Source organism: Arachis ipaensis, chromosome B9 (assembly GCF_059453495.1).
Source record: "Arachis ipaensis isolate K30076 ecotype BB chromosome B9, ASM5945349v1, whole genome shotgun sequence".
Taxonomy (NCBI): Eukaryota; Viridiplantae; Streptophyta; class Magnoliopsida; order Fabales; family Fabaceae; genus Arachis; species Arachis ipaensis.
Window position 1 is genome coordinate 140,126,346 of NC_142444.1, and position 17,869 is coordinate 140,144,214.

Sequence of the window (17,869 nt, forward strand, 5' to 3'; positions counted from 1 at the left end):
AATAATATGTATGTATAAGTTTCAATTTTTTAATTCAGTTTTTTTTTTATTTTTAATTTTCCTTTCTTCTTAATTTATATTTTTCATGTTGGCCCTCCCAAAAAAATTTCTAGCTCCGCCCCTGATGGATATTCACCTTCAGCCCCGACGCTTGAGTAAACATATCCAGAGTCTTCATAGCCTCTGTCACCTGAGTTTTTGTGGCTTTACAGAAAAGTAATAGATCATCAGCAAACATCAAGTGAGAGATTTTTGGGCCATGTCTCTTATTGCTAATATAAAAGAAAAGTAATACCGTTTTGACTATCTAATTAATACCAAAACATTGTTAATCCTAAATCATTCTAACTAAGTTTTAAAATAGGTTTAATTACTCTGTTGGTCCCTATAGTTTCGCGAATTTTTCAATTAGGTTCCTACACTTTTTTTCCTTTTAATTGGGTCCCTGTACCTATTTTTTTTTCAATTAGATCCCTACTGACGGTAAACGTTACAAAAACGTTAAGAATATGTGATTTGACCATTATGACCCTCACTTAAAGAAATCCAAGAACTCAAGGTTTGAACATCTTTCACATATCAAACTAAGGCCTTTAGCTGATAATTTAGAGAACCTAATCTCCAGAGAGGGATCAAGCCAATTCATGAGATTCCTCTTGAGAACCTTAAGATTGGGGCAATTTTTTCCAACCAATGCCAATGAAACATGGGATATTTCATAACAGTAGCTGACATCAAGCTCCCTAAGCTTTGGACACCTCAAAGCTATTCTAGAGATAGAGTCATCAGTAACATGAGGACAGCTCCTGATCGACAACACCTCAAGATTTGGGCAACTGAAACGCAGTTCAATCATATTCAAAGCAGGCAAGCAGCAAGAACCAACGTAAGGCTTCACATGTTGAACTAGAAACTTGAAACCACCATATAAGAAACTATTGAAAATAGTAAATTACAGCATGCCGAATTTCAAGTTTCCAACAATCAAATCATAAATCCACACGGAACAATTAAAAGCACAAAAATTTGAACCTCCAAATACAAAATAACGAGAAAGAGAAAAAGGGGGGTGGAAAACAGAAGTATGCATACGGTTACCATTATCCATGACTCTCCAAACGAAAAAACAATTGAAGGAAATGGGAATCCAAATTGAGAGGCAAGTTCGCACCTTTCGGCGACCAAAGCGAGAGAGCGATCGGAGCAGTGACGAACGCGGATCTCGGTGAGAGATCCATGGCTCCATCGGACGATGGAAGAAAGCATGGAATCGATCTTACGCTCGAAATCAGGGGCCCACCAGGTGGGAAGCTCGGGGGGAGGGTCGAATTAGGGGTCGAGGTTGAAGATAGTGTGAAGAGAAGGGTCCTTGAAGGCACGGAGCCATGACTTGCAGACAAGCATGGTGCCTCGCCATCGGTCCTGGATGGTGAGTCGGGAGAAGATGTTGGTGAGGCACTCGTGAGTCAACTCGGCCCAGTCTGGTCCTCCTGACTCGCTGTTTTGTTCTTCTGCAGTGAATGTGAACGAGTTTCTTCTCTAAGTTTGGGAGAAGAGAGAGAACGAACAGTTGCTAAGTGTGGAAGGGTAAAATGGTATTTCAGATAAATGTGAGTGAAAGAGAATTAGGGATTACACATAAAGTTACAGAATCTTTAAATTAGGAATGGAATATTTCGTTAAATTTAACTGTTTGGTCACGATAGGGACTTAATTGAAAAAAAATAGGTGCAAGGACCCAATTAAAAGGAAAAAAAAGTGTAGGGACCTAATTAAAAAATTTGCGAAACTATAGGGACCAACAGAGTAATTAAACCTTCAAAATATTATACTAAACCACATAACAAATTTCATAAACATATCACAACTTCAGACAATAACCACTCATCCTAAAAGATAATGGATTGCACAAGAGTACTCTTCTAAGAATATGTGAAGACCTAGAAGTGATCACATAGATGCAAATTTTTAGAAAACTTCAATACGACTTGCACCACCTCATCCTCACTAAACCCAAGCTGTTCAAGCTTCTCACCGATCTTAAACTTCCCGTTCACACCGACGAAAGCATCAGCAATTACTTGGGTATTGTTTGCTTGGGCAGCGCTGGATTGCTAGATATGCTCAGCCATCCTCTCTAGAACATCAGTTTGTTTCTTCTTCCTACCAGAATGCCTTGTGCTACCTGTACCAGATTCAGAGTGTGAAGCTTGTCCTTGCCCTCCTTGCCCTCCGTCGATGTTTGTATTTGAAGACATTTCAGAGTCATCCAATCCTTGAGTCTGGTCTTCAATTTCTTCATTAACTTGTTCCTCTGCATCAAAACCACTAACTGCACCTGCCCCCGTGTCTTTGTCATTTTTGAATATACCTTCCAGCCGGTGAAACAAAGGGAATAACTTTCCAAGAGTATAGAATTTAGTCAGGTGTGCCTACGACAAAAAAAAGTTATAGTCAGTATACACTCTACAGTGACAAATCATTCAACTTGAGTTAAATTCACACACGGCTTTTATCCACGCATCAAGGACATATTTGCTGTCAACTTTTACACATTATTTTTCAGAATTCTAGCCAAATTCACTGCATGTAAGCATCTCAGAGGCGTACTGATACTTCTCCTTCAGCCCTTATGCTTATTCTTGCAATGTTTGACAGTTAGGGCACAAGTTGGGAAGGCCTTCAGTATCTTCAAAGCTAGTTTTTCAAAAGTTTCAAGTTTGAATTGACTACAATCAGCCTTCTGACCATCAATAACGAACTCCTCCATAAAAACAACAGGTGCTTCAGTTTCTTTATCACACCATATGCGTTTGTCCATTATCACCTAAGAAGAAGTTTAATATAGAGAAAATGTACAATCCAATACTATCACAACTGTCAACAATAACCATCAATAATAATTCTTATAAATACCAAATAAATGTCAATTACAATAACCATGTTTCGATTCACAAGTCTTACAATACCATTAATAAGTCTTACACTACTATCACAACAAGTCTTTCAAACACAAATTAAGCTATTAAAACACAAATTCAATGCCAATATAAACTAAGTTTCAACACAAATCTAGTACTTCACTTGACTTCATTCAAATCAGTACCTCAAATCAAACATATTAAGCCTAAACACATTGCATGAATAATTTCAAGACTACCCACTTTGCATCTAATTCTCACCACTGAAAATAAATAGAAGGTAACCACAAAATATTATCAAATTGTCAACACTATCAACCTAATAATTAGGATAAAAATAAAGCAAATTAGGACAAAAATTTGGCTTATGAAATATATAAAAAAATCAAATTTAGGACACAAATTTTGATTGAACCAACTAACCTAGGTCACAGAAGCTACGACGACGACAAGGGGGTGGTTGGCCTAATTGCGGCAGCAATACGACAAATGCTGCAGCTGGGGTCTTGTTGGTCATCTGTAGGAGAAGGTGAAAATATGAGAACATAGTGGCTACAAAGATGAACGTGCGACGTAGACTCATATTCCTTGCGATGGCTAGGCTGACGAGGACGACGTGGCAGACCTGGCATCAATGATGCAGAGGCTGTAGCTAGGGTCTTTGACACTGGTCCTGCAAAGTTGATCGAAGATGAGAAGATGAGAACACAGTTCCTACCAAGGTGAATGTGCGACGACGACTCACTACGTCACAGTGGCAACGGGGCAACAATGCAACAGTGGTGTCCTGGCAAATGGAAGATGCACGATTGAGAAGAGAAACTGTAAAGAAGTCCTAATTAGATTTGCACAAAGGGTAAATTTAGAATTAATTAATTAGAATGAGGATATTTTGGTCAGAAAATGTTAGTTAGATTTCAATTTCGGTCCCCAAAAATTTCAGTCTCCTGTGTCTTCACTTTTTAGAAGTACTAAAATTTTGAAATTTTAGAGACGGAGACTGAAATTTTAGTAGCAATCTCTGGGCCAACAAATATGATACTGAGTCCCAATCCTCAAGTCTCCGTCTTAGTACCTCAAAAAATGCTACCTAAGTAACTTCAATAAATTAAATTCATTGAAAATAGATGACGATTAACAATGAAGTTTTTTTTTTTTTATAAAAGTGGCATCTTCAGCAATTTGAGTAATCCATTTGCATTCTTTGTAAACAAAATTATTCGTCTATGTATTCTTAGCTGCACAAATATCCTTTAAAACAAGGTTGAGAGTATGAACAACATAGGGAGTTCAATAAATAGATGAGAATTCAGCTTCAATCAACAAAATCAGTTATTTTACAAACTAGCGCATTGTAAGTTACAATTTGTACTACATTTGAGAGACCAACTTCTCTTATCACATTTCTTATTTGCTTTGCAACAAAATCTTTGTCCTTGATCTCATCTGAACAATCTACAACTTTTAAAAGCATATGCCCACTTTTAGTCATAGCCATAAAATTAAGAAGAGGCCTCCTTTGGAGATCACTCCATCCATCACTTACAATGCTGACTCCTTTTCCACTCCATGAATTCTTGGTAGGCTTCAACATTCTTTTCACATGTTATTTTTCTTTCTCAAGCAAAGTTATCCTTAATTTATTGTACCCAGGAGGAATATAACCATCAATATAATTATTGGCAGCAAACGAATAAAGCTTTGACAAAATAAGAATTTTTTGCTAGATAGAAAGATAATCTTCATGAAAAAAATATTCTAACAATATGTAAATCTAAAGTCTCCCTTGCAAACATTAAAAGCATTCACTAAAGGCCCAGTAGCTATTCTTTTCTGAAATCAAGTTCACTTGCATTAGATAAGGGTGAAAGAGGAATTAACTTAGACTTTTAATTTCATGCAATAATGTACTTTTATTATCAAGTTTCTTAAGTTCTTCAAGTTTTGTTGATGTAACTTTTGCACAAAATCTAATTCCTTTTCCTTAAATCTTCAATAAGTGTGCTTTCACTCTAGTGTAAGAACCACTAAACAAGACTTTGCAAAATTTACATTGAAACTCAAGATTTTTACCACCTTCAATTTTATCTTTCTTTATTATAAATTTTTATAAGGGCTTGTCTACACTTTCTTCAGAATCATTTTGAACACTCTCTAAAACTCATCTTTCAAAATCTTACAATAATTTAAATACAAAAATTATTTTTTGCACAATCTAATTTATTTTATACAAAACAACAACGACTAAACAATGTAATCACTAGTCAAATGTGAAATATTAGAATTGATGATCACAGAGGTACTCAAAAATTGATACATAATCTATTTTATATATATATATATATATAATCATCAGGCCAAAGCTTATATTAAAAAAAAACTATTAAAGAACAGAAGACTGGTTTTCTTTTTAGTAATTAACATACATATAACTAGCGAATTGATACAACCCGTCAAGCATAATCAACCAGTAATTAACATATATATATATATATATATATATATATATATATATATATATATATAGCTAACAAATTGATACATAAATCAATAAGGAGAAGACAAGGGTTTGGTTTCATTTGAAAAGAGAAATCAAAGCATGACAATAATATGTAAGATATATAAGATTATCAATACAGTAATTCTATGATTATCAACAAAGAGAAGCACAGAGTAAAACAGAACCAAAGAGAAGCATACAAAACCAAAAATTAAATGATGGAGAAACATTCTTTCTTACTTGAAATAGAGTAAGCAGACGATGACCAGAGAGGCAATGAACAGGCAGCGAGCATGGGTGAGCAGGGAGCAACGACGACGAGCACGGCAGAAGTGGCGGCAACGACCGGAGGTGTGGAGATTAATGACTAACACTCATACGACGTCGACAAGCGGAGGTGGCAGCAAATTGGCAGTGATGAAGAGAGGGTGAGTGGGTGTGGAGCCAAAGAGGGTGGGATGGTGGAAGGGAAAAAGTTAGGGACTGAGGATTTTTACCGTTTTAGTATTTATCTTTTGTAAAAATCACTAAAGTTCAATTTTAGTCCATGTCTTGCATGTCTGGATTTTTTTTTTGTTTTTTTAGACAGGACACGTATGGATGCGGGAGATACGCGTGTCGAACAAATGTTTATGTGCGTCGTATCCAAAATGTGTTCGACAAGCAGACACGACAACTCAATGAAGTGTATATGGTTCATAGCTAAATTCTAATTTTTTGTTAACTTTTTAATAAAATTCCTAAATTATCACACCCTTTATCTTCAACCTCAACTCTATCATCATCTTCAACTGCCTCCCATCTCCCTCTCCATTGCCACCACTCGCTGTCATCATAATACTCATTGCACAATATGAAAAAACGGTGTTAGTTTTCCCAGAGGAAGGCTGGTTAGTTTCTCCGAAAGCAACGTCTAATTTAATGTCGGAGTTGTCTTCGCAGTTGCCGTTGAAGCGATTACGAAAACACTTAATGAAAACTGGGTGCTTATTATCGTGATTATCTTCCATGAAATTATGCACCATTCTTGCCAGACACACAAAGTTCGATTCCAAATTAGCCCCAGCTACGTCCTTGTTGAAATGCGCATCATCGCCGACGATCTTTTCCACCGGCACTACCATTGAACTCCTTAGAACACAGGGGAATTGGTGCTCGAAGAGGTGCTTCAACTGCCATTTGGCCACCGGCTTCACCAACTCCAGCCTCCTCGTCTCTTCACAAATATTAGAATCAATTAGTTGAATTTTCATTGTAAAAGGCATGATGATGATGATGATGATGATGATGAACAAGAAGATGAATGGTGAGCGGTGGCAATGGAGAGGAGAGGGCAGGCAGTGGTAGTTAGAGGAGGTGGTGGTGGTAGTGAGGGTTTTGAAAATTTGGAATTTGGAAAGGAAGAAATGGTGATGGAGTTGACGTTGAAGATAAAGGATGGGATAATTTGAGAATTTTATTAAAAAAACAAAAAATTAGAGTTTGGGTACTTTTGTCATACGAAATTCATCTTTCATGGATATAACATTAGCTTTCTTATTTAGTTGGTACTTTTGTCAACATTCCTAAAATTCATGGGTACAAATTAAAAAGAGTGAAAAAAATCACCATGGCAGATATAGAAGAAGGAGGAGGTAAGAGAAATATCATAACTAACTACATTTTCTTTAATCCAAAATCATAAATATCGTCTTATTTTGGTCCAAGAAAGTATAATTATTAAGATGAACAAAGCTTTTTATATCTTATAACAAGTTTTAATTAATAATACATATCTGTACAATCATTTTATTAAATTTTTTGGTGTACTGTCTTAAATCTAAGTATTTTGAAGTGATTCATTTCTAACAATTCGGTTCATTTTTTATTACTTAAGAATGATAATAGCTACTCGTGGATGAGATCTCCCCTCCATCCCATCTAAGAAAATGCTTTTTGTACTTGCTTTATTTTTGTCGTGGCGGATTTCTATTTAATTATCTCTACGGGAAAGACAAATGCCACCGAATATCTGTGGATATTATCTTTAAAAAAATTTTAAAAATATTAATACAAAACTATAATATAATCTAATATAATTTGATAAAAAGTTAAAAACTAATATAATGTAACACAATTCAAGCACAATTTAATACAATCTAACCTACACATTAAAAAAATAAAATAAAAATATTTTTCAGCATATAAATAACATAATTCACTTTAATATGTGAGGGTATTTTAGTAAATTCATTTTTACGTAAATTTAGCGGCACAGAATTCTTATGGGCGCAGGTATCTCTACCCCATCTCCATTTTCATTTATTCGTGAGGACGGGTTCCTATATACCTTCTCGTTGCGAATAATCTCTACTAGTATTTGCTTTCATGAGTTTTTTTCATACTATCTCTGTTTTAATATAATTATCAATATAAATATACTCGTAAGTTAAATTTAAAATATCATATTAATATATCTAAAATATTGAAAAATTTAAATAGAGGAAATCGATACCTAATATTGTAGTTGGTATTCAATTTGAAATTGTCATATGAATCCTTGCTCCTTTATATTCTAATAAATTATAAGTTTTTTTTTTAGTAAATAGTCAAATTCGTCTCTAAAAATAAGGTCACCTGTTTTTTAAATTGACCTATCGAAAAAATTTTTAATCAAATTCGTCCTTCAAAAATTTTAAATTGGTTACATTAGTTATTTTTTCACTTTCGTTGCTCATAGCGTCAAAGTTTGTTAATATGATACGTTAAGTATCACCATATTACTCACATGACAGTCCTAATTGGCTACTAATATGATAAGTTTATGAAATTAAATCAAATTAACTCCAAATAGAGAAATTTCAATGTCTCAAGGTCTCTCTTAATTTTAGATTGATTTGATTTAATTGCATAAATTTATCATGTTAGCAGCCAGTTAGGACTGCCAAGTGTGTATTGTGGCCAATGCGATGTTACTAAATGTCCCACATTAGCAAATTTTGATGTTATTAGTGACGAATGGACTAATGTGACTAACTTAAAATCTTTGAAGAATAAATTTGATTAAAAAATCTTTCGAAGACCAATTTAAAAAATAAGTGATTCTTCAAAGACAAATTTAACCATTTACTCAATTTTTTTCCTCTCTTTGGGACAATGTTTAGGTACTTCTAGAATAAAAAGAAAGAAAAATAAATTTATTGGCCCCATTATTTGAGGGTCATTTTTTTAGATATTGTAAAATAAAAGGTGTAATACGACGATATTATACAAATTTGGTGTATTGCACTGATGTGGAGCAGATTAATGTCAAATAAAATCGTCACTAATAATTTGAGTTAATGACAAAAAATACACTTAATACGTGAGTAACGATTTGATGGAGGATAAAATTTTCTGCCCAATAAAAATGGAATAACGATTTGTTTTGGAATCACTTATACGAAAAAATAGGTATTCTCATTTTCTTCAACAACTTCCAACCATTGATCAATGATATGATGATTCTTGACTTCTCTTTTTTTCTTCTCTCTCTTCACTCATATCGTGATTCACAATTTAATTTAAATCGTGTATAACGATTTATGTATATACCGTTATTAATCTCATATGGAAAAGTATATGGAATCAAGAGGTTACCAGGCAAAAACTAAACAAAATCACATTAATTTATATTAATAATTAATTTTAAATTTTGTAAATTCAAAATTTAAAAATTTAAAATTGATTAAGTAAACCTAATTAAAACCTATAAAAACCTTTCTCTTTTCTCTCACATTAACCTACCCACCTCCAACAATCATTCACACAGACCTCTTCCATTCTCCCTCCCACCTCGAATCTCGCTTCCGCAAGCTCAAGTCTTTTCCGGTCACCACCCACCGCGCTGCTGCCAGAAAATCAACAGGGGTGTGTCTCTTCACCTTCTGATTCTTCGTATGGGAGAAATGGGTTGAAGTCAAAATCCAAACTTGACTCTATTTCATCTGGTTCTGGTTCTTCCGATGGGTCTGAAGAGAGTTCATTGTCTTCAATGTTCAAACCAGCGGAAAAGAGTAAAAATAATAATAACAAGAACAAAGTGAAAGTGAAGAATTCTGGTTCGGCGTCTTCACCTTCTCCTTCGCCACCTCGAAGAGCGGGGTGTTTCTGGTGCTCTCCAAAGAAGGATTCGAGGAAGAAGAGCAAGGAGGTTGATTAGAGTGTTCTTGGTTAGGACAAGGATGATGAGTTGCTTTCGGATTTGGGAAGCTTCTCGAGCAAGAAGTAGCAGAAGATTCTTAAGAAGGCATTGAAGGAGGAACAGAAGATTAGCCGCATCATCATCACGATGTTGCTCTCTGCGTTTTTGGGATATTAGGTGCCGTTTTGACGATTAAAGAGACCGCAAACTACACAATTACAGAAATATAAAAAAAAATATTCATTTAGTATGAAAAAAAACATCCTAATACTTAACAAAAGAAATATCCAATTATATTTTAGCAAAAATAATTAAATATCTATAAAATTTTAAAAAAAAATATGAAATTCTTAAAGAAATAGAGACATTCATATTTGCAATACAAAAAAATTCGAAAAATATATAAAAGAACATCCATTTAGTATGAAAAAGAAACATTCTGATACTTAGCAGAAAAAACATCCATATTTATTAACTTGTAGAGATTTTGAATTCACCAAAAGGTATTTAACTGGTTTTTGGCTAATACCCTTTTGGTTCCCTAACATTGTTCATCTCATATATATACATTACACGCTCAAATTCTTATTTCGATGTATTACACTTATCTAATCCTCATATTAAAAATAAAAAGCGTAATTGATCCTACTTCTTTCTCTTGTCAATAAAATACACATAGAACAATTCCCATAAATCATATTTATATATGCGTTCCATATTAAACCATTATTTTGTGACACATAATTGTTTGAAATAGACAAAGAGAGTAAAATAGATAAAAAAAAAACACCTATTTTACCACAACATATACTCCATTTATATATATTTGAACACTTCAACTTTTTAAGTTATTGATATTTCTCACTTTTATCGTATTCCTAAGAGCAACTCCAAGGGTTCAAAAATTTTGAACCTCATTTACTGTGTGTCAGTAAAAAGTGAAGATCTACCATTGGAGCAAATAAAAAATGAGTTCTTTCACAAAGTTTAGAGCAACAGAAGCCCTGCTCAGAGGACTCTCTCTCTCTCAAAAAAAATAATATTTTATTAATAAAATTAATACTTTATATATATATGTATTGAGCTGACCGTTACATATATAGTATACTTCATATACATCATACATATTAACGTTATATATATATATATATATATATATATATATATATATATATATATATATATATATAGTATACTTTACATAATTAATTAATTATTATAATTATTAATAAATTAAATACGATTTAATTATTTAATATAATTATAATTATATTAAATAATTAAATCATATTTAATTTATTAATAATTATAATAATTAATTAATTAAATGATTAAATTTTTATTTATATAATAATTTATATTATTATATTAAATTAGCCGTTGCAAAACTAGCTGTTGTAAAATTAGCTGTTGGAAACTAGCCGTTACTATGTTATTGTTATTATTAATAAATTAATATTTTGTTACTCTATATATACCACTTAGATACACTTTTATTCTCACACTCTCTACTACTCTTCTTCATCTTCTTCCAAGTTTACAAAATCAAAGTTCTACTACTATTATTTTTTTTCGAAAAAATGGATCCAAACCAACTCAACTCTTTCTTCAATTACTTACAAAACTTTCCTCAAATTCCAAATACCCAACAATCTCAAACCTCAAACACTCAAGTTCCAAATCAAAACTTCACACTACCAAATACATTTTAAAATCCAAATCCACAAAATCTTTCTAATTTCAATTTTCAAGCTCCTTATAATAATCAGTTTCCTATATTCCAACCGCAAAATCAAAATTCACAAACACCCCATTTTCCATTTTCATCCATATTTAACCCCTCTATCGGAAATGTTACTCCAACTTCCTTGCCGTTTCCAACTCAATTCAGTGCATCAAGACGTAACTCATCTGGTGTTGGTGGCTCTTCTAACCCATCCTCTCAGATTCCTATACAATCTAATCCAAATTCGCAATATTCCGATTTTGCCAACCCTCGTGGATTAGATGCTATCGACCTCAATGATGATGATATTGAAGATCGGAGGCAAGATAGTATTCAACACTGGCATTGGGAAGAGGATGAGATGTTGATCAGTGCGTGGTTAAATGTTTCAACTGACCCTGTAGTTGGTACCGATCAAAAGGAGGAAACATTTTGGAGTCGAATTCCTAGCTACTGTGTAGAATTTTGCTCTGACATGACAAGGGGGGTAGTTGCATGTAAGAAACGATGGTATAAGATCAACAAGGCTGTTGCACAATTTGCTGGTTGCTACGATCAAGCTAGTCGAAACATAAGGAGTGGTTCGAACGCTGATGATATAAAGGAGTTGGCTTATAAACTTTATTCCACACATTATGGTCAAAAATTTACTTTTGAGAGGCATTGGAACATGCTTCGGCTGGAGCAAAAATGGAGAAGCCAACTAACTACACAGAGTGGCGGCTCAAAGAGAACTAAGGTTAGTGCAACTGGAGCATACTCATCCTCATCAAACCCAGAAACACCGTTGGCTGACGAACCCGGTGTAGACTCTCCCGTTCGCCCACAAGGATCAAAGAAGAGCAAACGAAAAGGTAAGGGAAAAGCACAGATGTCTGAAGATTTTAGCGAAAGAAAATCATCGGTTGTCAAAAAATTATCTCTCATGGAAGATATTAAGAATATTAGAGAAAAGGAACTACTGGAAAGGGAAAAAGAAAGAGAAGAGGAGAAGGAACATGGAGCAAAGATGATGGCAATCAAAGAGAAGGAGTTACAATTTCAAGCGGCAATGAAAGAACAAGAGTTACAAGCTCAAGCGGCAATGAAAGAACAAGAATTACAAACTCAGAGGTATATTAAAGAAATGGAGATAAAAGCAAAAGAAAGGAAAATGGAAAGGATGGCCAAGGAAAGGGAAAGGGAGATGGATATGCAAATACTTAATGCTGACACGTCTACAATGAGTGAAAAACGACGAGCTCTTCATGAGATTGCATGTGAGAAAATAATTTCCAAGTGGTTTACTTAATGGTTCCTTGTATTCGTAGAGTTATGTAGTATGTTCTTATTTTTATTGCGTATTACTGGTATGTGATGTAGATTGTTTTATTTATTTCTGATGGAAGTTTTTAAATTAGTCAATATTATTGTGCCGTTAAGTAGCCGTTGTAAAACTAGCCGTTAAGTAGCCGTTGCAAAACTAGCCGTTAAGTAGCCGTTGCAAAACTAGCCGTTGCAAAACTAGCCGTTAACTAGCCGTTAAGGTACTTATTGCAGACACACTTATAAATATCAACTATCAATAACTCCTCAACTCCACTTCAACTCTTGTTTCTCACCTCGAAAGAGAACTAAAAATTACATTTCTAGATATGACTAGAAATTTTGATGATATGTTTAATGAGGCTTTGTATGGCAAAAGAAGACGACAAGATAACACACTCATAGATAATTGGATCGATGAGTATTTACTCGAAGATTCAGAAGAAGAAGATATCGATAGAAGCTCTATCCCAATTACTCGTAGATGGATCAACAGAGATCGAGAAGCAGGACATGATCGCCTTTTCCAAGATTACTTTGCAGATGATCCGGTGTATAATGCTGACATTTTTCAACGGAGATTTCGAATGAGAAGACATGTGTTCCTTCGGATAGTAGACGCTCTCTCAAACGTCTATCCTTATTTCCAACAGAGGGTTGATGCAATTGGAAGAAGAGGCTTGTCGCCACTGCAGAAATGTACCGCTGCGATACGGATGTTAGCATATGGCGTAGCAGCTGATGCTGTTGATGATTATGTGCGCATAGGCGAGAGCACTACAATTGAATGCTTGGAAAAATTTGTTGAAGGTGTCATTTCGGTGTTTGAGGATGAATACTTGCGAAAACCAAATCCAAATGACGTACAATGCCTACTACAAATGGCAGAGGGTCGTGGCTTCCCTGGCATGTTGGGTAGCATTGACTGCATGCATTGGCAATGGAAAAATTGTCCAAAAGCGTGGAAAGGTATGTACATGAGTGGTTATCGTGGGGTTGCAACTATAGTACTTGAGGTTGTAGCATCTTCAGACCTTTGGATATGGCATGCGTTCTTTGGAGTTTCTGGTTCAAATAACGATATCAACGTGTTAGATCGTTCTCCAGTGTTTGATGACATTCTAAATGATCGTGCTCCGGAGGTAAATTATACTATTAATGGTAATAATTATACAATGAAATACTACTTAGCAGATGGTATTTATCCTGAATGGGCCACATTTGTCAAATCAATCTCAAAGCCACAAGGGGAGAAACGCAAGTTATTTGCACAATACCAAGAAGGGAAAAAAAGATGTAGAATGAGCATTCGGAGTGTTGCAAGCACGCTTTGCAATTATACGTGGTCCAGCTCGTTTTTGGGAAAAGAAGAAGCTTGCCAACATAATGAGAGCTTGTATTATATTGCATAATATGATTGTTGAGGATGAAAGAGACACTTATGCAGGAAATTTTGCTCAAGGATTAGAGTATGATGATGTTGAAAATGGCTTATCACAACCTCAGCTGGGAGAAGAAGATTTTGCACCATACCATCAATTTCTCCAAAGAAATGCCCAACTTCGAAATAGGCAGCAGCATAGACAATTGAAAGAGGACTTGATTGAACACATATGACAATTTCACAATGCTTGTCGTCAACTATAGAATTTAATTATTTTTTTTATTAAGTAATTTTACAAATTAGTGTAATCCCGAATTATATATTGTGTATTATTGTTATATATAAATTTATTTAATATTAATATCTTTTAATAGTGAATTATTTTTAAATTTAAATATTTAAATTACATTATTAAAAAAATTAATTACATTAATTTTAAGTATTTTAATTAATTAATTAAGTGGGACCACAACAGGAACTAAAGTTAGTTCCTCCTAATAGAGAAGAGAGAGATGCTTTGAGTTCCTATTTACTGTTTATGACGCAAAAGCTGATGTGGAGTTATTTTTTATGACAAGTGGGCCATAAATAGAAATTGGGATGAATTTTCTACTGGAGATGGTCTAATATCATAAAAAATAGTAGTTTCTTTTTTCTTAAGAAAAAAATTGTAATGTTGAAAAGTGAAACAGCAAAATTAAAGCACCTTTAAATTGTGCATCTTATATATATGCTACATACGTGATGCAAAAATAATTGGGTTTGACTTTTTTGTTTGTCTTATTTCAATGGATTTTAGTCAATTAATATGTTGGCTTGGTAGGGTTGGAAAAAGACCCAAAAATGAAAAAATGATGGCATAATCCAAGTGACTAACTATATGTATATATGGACCCAAACATATATAACACGATTGGTTTCTTCTTAACATTGTTATTGCTTGTTCACAAGATCATATTGTTGGAGAAATTATTACATGCTCACAGAAGAAGATTATGGTAAACTGTATGTTTTATTTATTTAATTATGAGGTGACACCTTACGGATTAGATTTAACATATTTCATGTCTTGCATTTATTGTAAATATAGAAATCCAACAACGAGAATTCAGATTGGTTTGTGCAACGTATTTTTTAATTTGTGGTGGTTTTTAAGCTTAATCTAAGAATTGGGTCGCAACAATTTTTTTTATATAAAAATAGAGAAAATACTCAGTTTAGTTTCTAAGGTTACATTCGATATTCAATTTAGTCTTTAAAATTTTAATTGTCTTAATTTAGTCCTTAAATTTTTCAATTGACTCTGTAATGAAAACCATCGTAGGGACTAACATGATTAAAATTTAAAAAATTTAGGGATTAAATTGAGGCAATTAAAACTTTAAAGACTAAATTGAAGTTCGAGTGTAACTTTAGAAACCAAACTGAATATTTTCTCATAAAAATATTATTTACACATAAAACATTAACTATCAAATTAGTCATTATTTATTTGTATATAATATATATAATTTAATTTATTTTTAATGTATATTTTATATTTTAGTATATATTATACATTAATAATTAATTTTAGTAGTTAATATTAACGTACACTTAACATAATTATTTTTTATATACATTTCATTTGAGATTGAAATTTTTTATTTTGTTTATTCCTCTTGATCTTTAAATACAATGATTTATTTTATTTTTAATTAAAACAAGTTGTGTACTTAACAATATAGAGGGTGTATATTTAGTCCTAACGTTATCTTAATAAACACATAACAATTGTAAGATTATAGCAAAAAATTTAGTTAAAGATCTAACAATTTTTGGCAGCTGATCATCAAGATATCAAATTTTTGACATTTTATAAAGTTTTACACACATACATGGATATAAATCATCAATATAATTTTAAAGATGTACATTAAAATTAATCACTAATATAAAATAGTATACAATAAAATATAAAATATATTAAAAATAAAATAAATTATACATATATTTATACATAAATACATAATAAATAATTTAGTGACTGAAGTTTAGTGTGGATATAACATTTTTAATGTGATTTATACCATATTCTACAAATAAAAATTGATAGAGAATATACATATATGAGTAATATTATATGATCAATAAATATTATTATTTTTTACTAGCACTTGATCAATAATAATTAGTACCCATATTTACATACGTTTTACACATAAAAAACATATATAATTTGTACTTATATTTTACCAAAATTTTACACACATAAATTAATACAGTTTATAACTATATTTTTTAAAATTTATACATATAAATTAATAAAATTTATTCATTAAATATAATTTAGTATTTATATTAGTCAAATAATAAAAAAATAATAATAATTGGCCCAAGAATTTCTCTACACATATTAATAAAAAGAAAAGAGTACGCAAAGATAATATAATTATGAAAGAAAAAGATGAAAAAATTTTATTGATTGTTTATTGATTGAATTGAATTGTAAACTATGAAGATAAAACTAAATATATATAGAGCATTGGCATATGAAAGATAAAAGTAAATAAAGATAAGATAGAGATAAAGATAAAAATAACTATAAGATAAGATAAAGACTAAAAATATAATTGAATTTAGTGTATTCTGTTGGGCTAAATTTGTGGGCCGTGAGACGTCTTTATTGTTGTCATGGGCTAAGGTGGAAGAGTGGTTTAATACGCCCCCGCAAGTTGGAGGATGAAAGATGTCAAGAACACTAAGCTTATTCAGATTAAGATGGAAGGGTTGAGGAGACAAAGGCTTGGTGAAGATGTCAGCTAATTGCCCAGAAGAGGGAATTGGGACTCCAGCTTGAGCTTTTTGTCGAACCAAGTGACAATCAACCTCTAAATGTTTGGTCCGTTCATGAAAAACCGGGTTAGCAGCAATATGAAGAGCACTCTAATTATCACAATATAAAACTGGTGGGCGGATAGGAGAGATGCGTAAAAACTATAACACATTTAGTATCCATTGAAGTTCACAAGTTGTGTTGGCAAATGCACGATATTCTGCTTCCGTGGATGAGCGGACAACGGTGGTTTGTTTCTTGGTCTTCCAAGAGACTAAAGAACTGCCTACACTACAAAAAAAGGGGGTTAAAACGGCGGTTATTTTGGAGAATTACGGTGGTTAGAACCGCCATTATGACCAAAACTGGCGCCTCCAAGAAACGCCGTTATTCTGGACACCATTCTGGTTATTACGGCGGTTTTCAGAAAACCGCCGTAATAACCTGTGGATAATACGGCGGTTTTTTGAGTGTTAAAATGGTGGTTTGTAACCGCCGTTATTTCCGCATAAAATGGCAGTTTTTGAACACCCGCCGTTTTTACCATTATAACCGCCATTTTTACCAGGTTATAATGGCATCTTTTGTGTTTAAAATGGCAGTTTCTAGGCGCCATTTTTACCAGGTTATAATGGCATCTTTTGTGTTTAAAATGGCAGTTTCTAATTGCCGTTTTTACCAGGTTATAATGGCATCTTTTGTGTTTAAAATGGCAGTTTCTACTAGCATATAATGGCATCGTTTTCATTTAAAATGGGAGTTTCTAACCGCCGTTTGTACCTAATTATGATGACAATTTAATGCTTTTTAAAATAAGATTGAAACTACCAATTTAAGTGATATTTTTGAAACTCACTTAAAAATCTCGTAATAACCAAAAGGCATAGTCATAAATCAAACATCATATGATGATTTTAATTCATACATGATCCAAAAGTCATAATCCAAGTCATAATTGAAATGTCATAATCCAAAAACAAAGTATCAAAGTAACATTTTTCAATAATACATCTTAAAATATAATTCTTAATATACGTCTTAACATATCAAGCAAGG

General features: G+C 32.9%; 2 pseudogenes; both read right to left on the reverse strand.

Annotated features, from left to right (window-relative positions):
• Window positions 1-532: 532 nt before the first annotated feature.
• On the reverse strand, window positions 533-10,131 carry LOC148546562 (F-box protein SKIP1-like; annotated as a pseudogene).
• Window positions 4,079-6,674, reverse strand: LOC148546563 (uncharacterized; annotated as a pseudogene).
• Window positions 10,132-17,869: the final 7,738 nt, after the last annotated feature.